Here is an 8,424-nt window from a genome sequence, read left to right as displayed (position 1 = left end):
ATATATATATATTGCATTACTCATCTTTACGTTGGCATAATATATTGAAAACATTTAAGTTACAATATATTACATAATTTTTTGGCTTAATTTTTCATATATTTACAATACTGTGAAATATATAAAATATTAGTTGAGTTTGACTGAAGAAATTCCTGGCTTTCTTCTTCTAGTCACCAAAGAGTCGGGAGTCTGTTATGTCATGACACACGCATACTCACAACCGTGTGTCTGTGTGATTGTGTGTTTTGTTGCTGACCTAGGCCACTACAGTCAAGTGTGTGCACTCTCTGTTGAGCCCTGCTTTGAACGGGGCCATTATCCCCCAGGAGTGTGTACCATGGTACCTTCCCCCCTTCATCTGCCTCTGAAAAACAAACGCACACACACAGGGATCAAAGCAGTACCAGAAATGACTGCGCCTGTGCAGAAGTCGCCCCTAGCTTGAACAGACCTAACTGGAACCCAAAAGTTGTGGCCCTAGAGCCTGTTAGTGTGCGCCGAGTGAATCTATTGATTTCAGCTGAAAATGCCCTTCAGGACCACGGCACAGCAGGCGTCACAGAGGCAAACAAGCAGAGACATCAGCGGCGGTACGGTGTGAGACTCAAACTCACAGACCGCCTGTGTCAACAAGCTTGTGAACACAAGACGTCGGTGTAGGGAAATAGGGAACCCGAGGCAAATTAGTATCTTAAAAACGATTTTGTGTTAGATCAGCCAAAAAAACAGAAGCCGAAGGTACATATAGCATCATCAAACAAAGACGGATGCCAAGAGACCAAAAGTTAGGACAAACAAGAAACAAGTCAGGCCCAAAACTAGCTATGCTAGTACATTACAGACACAAACATACACAGACAGACTCTTAATATACTATAATATCACTTAATATAACCTTTGCTGAGTAAGTTAGCTGAAATTAGTTAAACTGATGACATATTTTCAGCTAGCACATCTGGTTTAATGTCATTTGAAGGTAACACTATTGTCCTCTTGAGTACTGAGGTTGGTTGCTGCCACAGTAGTACAATACATCAAGTGTACAGTTGCATACTTTCAAGCACTGTGACTGGAATGAGATATCTTCTCAGATAGTGGTGGGCAGAGGATCTATTTGTAAGCAGGGTGTCCTTTCTCTTGTTCCCTGAGCTTGTAGCTGAGTTAAGAGAGATTTTTCACTGAGACAGACAGAGACATAGAAAGGGGAGAGACTGAAAGAACTCCACACATATAGTGTGCTGTGGACGAGCAGGTCTCCAAATACCTGGTAGGACAAACCAAGCTGTATTTCCAATTGAAACGAACGGAGTTAAAGGGCTTGTCTCTTACTCTAAATAGCCAGTAGCATTTTGTTTACATCACAGCCTGGCAAAATTACACTTAAAATACCACAATTGATGGTTAAGGAAATAAATAAAATTAGCATTAGCAATTTGCTACTTGCTATTGCTAAAAAGAGGCACGTACATTTGAGGGAGGAACATTCTCAGCCTAGATGTAGATTTTTACCCAAATAAAATCTCTCATTTAAAAGTATTTTTGGTTAGAAATGAAAGAATTTAAAGTGTACTAGCGTATAGTTAGCCTTGAAGCTAACAGAAGCTGACTGAAAGCTATAAAACTCTTTTTGATTTGATGGGCTCTCCAAATATCACCTAATCTCAGCCTCTGTTACGACTTATGAAACGGGTGCCACATATGTAGAGGTAGAATGTCTTTAAACGCCCGGCTCTTCATGAAAATCCTTTTTGTGTCTCATCACCAAAAGTGATTATGGGATATATTACCTCTGCTCTGTTTTGCCTCCCTTTGGGAGGAAAAGCTTGATAGACTGATATTTCTTCATATTTCAAGGCCAAGTGTTGAGCTAGATTGTATGATTGGGTTGTTGTGAGAGATCTGTACCCATCATGTTGCGATGATGACTTCCTGTTTCTCTTCCCAGCGGTGGGACTCTGCTGACGATCAGCGGTACCAACCTGGCCACCATTAAAGAACCCAAGATCCGTGCCAAGTACGGCTCTGCAGAGTCCTTCCATGTAAGTATTCCGTTTCCTTGTCCTTTCCTGATTTCTCCACTTTCCACATCTCTGGGCTCTTCCGTACTTTTTACTAATGTTCATTTCACAAAACTTCCACATGTTCCCCTGTCGCTGTGTTGCTTAAAGGACTCTGTAACAGCGACACACAATCCTAACCAGCATTTTTATCTCGAGAAAGGTCACTGAAGTATCTCTGTGTCGCTCTTTGTTATTTTCTTTTTATACATTTCTTTTCCTCACAGTCTCAGTGTTTATGATAATCGCATTAAAATGTTTTAATGTAACATTAGAATTATCTGACGTGCCTTCTGCTGTCACAATACATAATTTGTGTCCCATTTAATTGTAATTAGGGTCAATCAATTAAATATTGCAATCAAATTATTTACACAAAATATGTAATGCAAATAATGTTATGCATTTAAATGATCACATTTATTTATTTAGTTATTTACCCTGAGAATGACCAAAGATAGAGATCATTTAAATACATTACATTACTTTGCAGATAAATAAGACATTCAAAAGAAAGTGGTTCTAAAAATGAACAACAACAACACAATATTAATATTATTATTATTAATAATAATAATATTATTATTAAAATATAATAAAATATTATATAAAATACAAATAAATGTATTTATATATTTATTTTTATAATTTTCTTTTTGTTGTTGTTTATTTGTCAATGTATATTGTTTTCATATAATTATGATTATTTCTTATTATTAAAAAAAAATGTATACTTAATTTTTATAATTAATTGAACACATTTAATTGACACTCTACATAATAAATGTTGTTTTAAAAAAGTTTGATTCAGTTTTGTCTCCCTGTTTTCCTATTCTACGCAGAACTGCACGGTTTTCAACAACTCCGTTATGGTCTGTCTGGCCCCGTCGCTGGCTGATTCGGATAGAGGCTTTGCTGAGACTGGCAGCGGACCGGATGAGATCGGCTTCTACATGGATAACGTCCACGCACTTGTGGTCGTCAACGAGAGCTTCAGCTACTACCCAGACCCCGTCTTTGAACCCCTCAGTCCCACAGGCATTCTGGAGCTCAAACCAACATCTCCCCTTATCCTGAAGGTGCACATCTCTTGCTTCAAGTGGTTGATGGATCTGTGGTTATTGATGTGAGGTTTATGTGGCCAATTTGAGTTTGCGTCATTTGCTGATCATGTTGCCACTTATTCCGCCCATATTTTCCTTTCCTGAATAAAAGCTGCAGAAGGACACTGCAAAATAGCTACAGTAATAACTAAGTACGAATCTGTCTTCTCCATACGTACCACTTCTTCTTCATCCCTTGGTTCATAAACTTCAAAATGCTGATCTCAGCTGGTTTCTCCTGTAATGAAAGCTTCTCTTTTCTTTAAACCAACTGAGGTGAGAGTCGAAGCATGTCAGGTGATATTTCTTTGTTAAATGGAAATTTATTAACGAAACCTTTTTACTTAATGCCCAATCCCCTGCCTTTGGTGCTTTGCTGTTATTCATCAACATTTCTCTTTCCTGTTCTTTCTGTCCATGTGGCCGCAGAGTATTCCGACCTTTATTTTCCTTCCTGTTTATCTCCATTGAGGAGATCAGTCGCAGGATATGTTCATATCTGTTCAAGCCTTTGGGGTTTTCTTTGCTTTTTTTAAATCAATATCTACATGACCTTTACGTGTCCAAGGTTGTGTGATGCTAATTTGAATTCAGACTAACAGACCATTACTATTATCTGGAAAACCCATTCCAGCACCTTAAAGGAATATTTTCGATATCTATAGACATTCTATAAACATATTTGCCCTGCCAACATTTTCACTGTTGCCAACACAAAAAATATGATTATTTAAATGTATGATTTCTTAGTTTTTTGGGGTTTTTTTGTACACATTTTAATGTGTAGCATATATTTATTTTTAAAATTATTTAAATTTAATTTTGTATATTTTGTAGTGTGTATACAAATAGAATATAATAATATTCAAATATAATATTTAATCAGTTTTATATTTCTACATTTGTGACCCTGCCTGTGAAAACCCAGCTAAAGTATTTTTTTTTGTGATTTACGGTTTTATACATAAAATCATCTTTCATAAAGATGTAGAACATTCTGTTAAAATATAACCTTTATATCTTTAATATTGACTGAGTAAGGCCATGTCAAAGATTGAAATCATAGTGAAATGAATGGTTGAAATCAAACTTTGATGCTTGTTATCTCATAATTAGATTTTGAGACTTTAGCCTGGATTTCACAGACAGGGTCACATTTTCTAATTTTAGAGTATAAAATGTTTATTTATAGTAATAATGTAAATAGAAAATGATCAACTTCAATTAATATTTTTGTGTATATAATAATTATATATCATAATTATATTTAAATGAAATATTATACTTTTCACATAAACACATGAACTACTTAAATTCCCAACAAATACTGTTTTTTTCCCAAAGAAATTTAAAAAAATATATATTTTATAATGCATATGTGTGTGTAACATTTATATATACGCACCAAATAACATCAGCATACAACACATCAAGCGATAAAAGAGTCAAAAATGAAAATTAACCTACCATACTCTAACGTGAGTGGTTTTTCATCTTCACGAGTCTTTCACAGAGCCGGTGCCGAGGAGGTGTGTGGTTGTTTTTCGCAGTCATTAGGACTACTGTTTTTAGATTGACTAAATATAGTAGGCAAATATTTTTTCAAAATGCACTGAAAATCTAAACCTGAGAAACAGTAATAAAAGTTTTACTAAGTTTTAATAAAATGATTTACAGTGATGCTGTTTGCTAGCTAGTACGCTGACTACTATCTGATTGGTTAAAGCAACAGTTTCATTGCCATTGGGTTAAGCTAACAGACGCCTGCACTGTTGATTCTGAAGGCCTTAAGGCAGATTTCTTTGACCCTGGCAACACGATTGCTGAAATATGATTGGATAAAAGCTCTAATATAAACATACACTACTGGAAGCAGTGCAACCAAGAGAAAAGCTATGAAATGAAGAGAATAGACTATTGGAAATAATTTAATACACATTCATGGAAAAAATATATTAAACTAAATCAGTGATTCTGATAGTGTTTAGGCCAGCAGAGAAGGCTTTGCTGGCCCTGACGGCCCACCACTGACGCACACACACGCAAGATAAAATAATATGTACAAATAATATAAACATTAAAATTTTAATTTCATAAATGTTTATGACAATAATAATAATAATAAAAAATGGAAATCTAAAATTATAACCCTAAATTCATTTTTATATCATATATACTGTACTGTAATTATATTTATATTAAATATGATACTTTTTCACATAAATTACTTGTTGCCAACAAATATTGTTTTCTTAAATATTGCTTATTGTAATAATAATTTTTGATGGAAATTATAGTATATTAGTATATTAGCATAGTCGATGCTTTTAAATGTTACATGACAAAGCTCTGTTGAGAATCATGAGGAAATTTTATTTTTATGTTAAAACAATTTATGTTAGTTATATTTTATTGTTCCTTTTCATATCTGATAATATCTCTTTTTTCCATTTTTTGTCATTACAGGGTCGTAATTTGATTCCTGCTGCACCCGGTAACTCCAGGCTTAACTACACAGTGTTTATCGGAGAGACGCCGTGCGTTCTGACGCTCTCTGAGACCCAGTTGCTGTGCGAGTGGCCCAACCTCACTGGCCAGCACAAAGTGACGGTATGTACTTAGATCCTCAAGTTCACATTGACCAAATGTCAAAAGATTGGAAATGACAACTCGCTTTCAGAAATGAACTTAACACCAACCGAATGCCCCGCTGAAGGAAAATATCTTGAAAGGACACTCTTTATCTCGCCACAGCATGTCATTCGTTGTGATGGCTCTGAAAGTGAAATGCTCCGAGAAGAAAAATATTCACGCCTGTTTTCTGCATTTGTATTACTTTTGCGGCAAATGTCACATTGAATTCGGAGAAATTGTGTGAAATATATGTTTGTACAAATGCTCTTTGAAAAATGCTGGTTCAGAAATAGACGTGTCTCTTTGCATGGCCGTCCTCATGCAGCACTCCGATGCGATGCGAGGTGAGCCCGAGACGCAGACACAGCTGTGCTCTTGTCCTGTGTACAGTGACCTAGTTATGAGCCGCCCTTTGTGCATTGGTTCATGTCTGGCAGCTCTTAGTGTGTGTGATTCCTGTATCTTTTGGCCTGTATGTGAGAATTAGAGAGTGTGTGTGTGTGTATATGGGTGATGATATGAGTGTGTTCGTCACACAGCTGTGCAATGACCACCGTGACCCCTGTTAGACAGTCTCTCTAGAAAATTTTGCATGGCTGGGATCTTTGACCCCATGCTTTCCCAGGGGTCCCTGTAGTTTTTGTAGAGAGCGCACAATGCCTGCGGTGCAGTGCATACAGTCACGTAATATCTACACTAGAGTTCTCTTGAAGTTCAATTCCAAATATTTATGTTAGCGCTGTTTGCTGAAGCATTTTGCTGTATTTCCACACCTCTAACTCGATGTAATGAACTTTGTGCATAATTTATTTTTAAATGAATGATACCTCAGATTGTGTGAGTTGTTGAAGAGAGGTGTGATTTTATTTTCATATTAATTATGCGATTAGTCATTACTGGAATTTATGTTCGGGTCACAGGTTAATTGCTTTATATAATGTATTAATAATGAATTATACTAAATTTATGTTAAATTGATATATGTGCAGTTTATTTTATCTAAGTGTTTGTCCTTGATTTTCATCTACTAGATGATAAAATGGATAAAATATCCCATAGACTTATTCATCAAAATTATGCCCTCTAAGCAGTTCTGTGTAGATTACTTGCAAATTGTAGTCCATTACTGATTTCCATTTACATGACAAAAATTGTAGTTAGTGACGTAATACATTAAAATACATATTTCAGGTAACAATTCATTGTTATTAACAACGTGAAGTGCATTAAACATTATATTACGTCAAAGTTTCCTGGGGTTCGTGAAGGAACTGCAGAGGGGTTGTGTGTTAAATGAAAAGCTAATAATGGAATAAATCATATAAATGTAAAATCAAAATAAGTATTTTTAAAATTACAATAATCATAATAAAACACGTCATAAAAAATATGAAATATTATACCTGTTTATCTGCATGTCATATGACCATGTGAATAATATGTAATCAATAAAAAAGTAACTGCAATCTGATTACAAGTATTTTAAAATGTAATATTATCTAATTACAAGTACTTAATTTTTGGAACCTGATTATATAATCCAGATTACATGTAATCAGTTACTACCCAGATTTTGCGAGGACTAAGCAATGCCTTATCATAATGTTGGCCAGTTTTATTGGACAAATATCCTCAGATTTTCTTTAGAAAAAAAAAATATCTTTATCTATTAAACGTTTAACTATTCTGGTGTACAAACGCGTTTATGGTTAAAACAAACACCTGGACACTGTGTGGATTGATTTTTGCCAAGACAGGGCTGTGTAAACAATCACACGGTTCCTGGATCATTTCAAGCAAATACAAGCTTGAAATGATCCAGTAATAATAGGACATTTCGGGCTAAATGGGTTTTCAATCTCTTAGCTTGTCTCACAAATGTGATTGGCTCATAAAGTTTTAATTTGGGTCTTTGTGTGAAGCTGCTTTTGCATTCTTGAAGCAAAAAGTCGATTCTCACAAATGAATTACCACAACAAAATTATGAATGCTAATCACATCTAATTGCAGATCACAGGCCAGTGCACAAGATTTGCTTCCTGTACCTCATTGAGCCGGGTCTCCCATGCCTCTGTTACAGATCCGGGCAGGAGGGTTCGAATATTCCCCCGGCATGCTGCAGATCTACTCCGACAGCCTTCTCACCCTGCCTGCTATCATCGGGATCGGAGGAGGTGGAGGCCTCCTGCTGCTGGTCATCATCGCTGTGCTCATCGCCTACAAGCGCAAGTCCCGGGACGCAGACCGCACCCTCAAACGACTCCAGCTGCAAATGGACAACCTGGAATCTAGAGTCGCTCTCGAATGCAAAGAAGGTGAGATTCATTATTAGTAAGTCCTATATCATTTAGGGCTTGCACCGATTGGTCAATGCATTCCCAAACTGCATCTTAGTGCAGCTGCCTCTTTTTATACAATAACAAAGTTGTCAATCAATTTGTTTAACCAGCTTAATTATGTGATTTTAAGTTATTATAGAATTTATGTACAGGTCAGACACAGGCTAACTGCTGTAAGTTTATTTGTAATCGTTTATAATTAGTTTACATAAATTATACAGTTAACATTGATTGATTTATTGATATGAGATTTTAATAAATAAATGTATTAGGGTGAACTAGTTAAAA

At 35.7% G+C, this 8,424-nt stretch overlaps 1 pseudogene; it reads left to right on the top strand.

Annotated features, from left to right (window-relative positions):
• Positions 1-8,424, top strand: part of LOC107697957 (plexin-A1-like) — a 255,116-nt pseudogene that overhangs the window by 216,674 nt on the left and 30,018 nt on the right.

This window comes from Sinocyclocheilus anshuiensis, unplaced genomic scaffold, assembly GCF_001515605.1.
Source record: "Sinocyclocheilus anshuiensis isolate Anshui unplaced genomic scaffold, SAMN03320099.WGS_v1.1 scaffold78, whole genome shotgun sequence".
NCBI classification, from domain to species: Eukaryota; Metazoa; Chordata; class Actinopteri; order Cypriniformes; family Cyprinidae; genus Sinocyclocheilus; species Sinocyclocheilus anshuiensis.
Note: the sequence above shows the minus strand (reverse complement) of the source record. Positions and strands in the feature narration are given on the sequence as shown.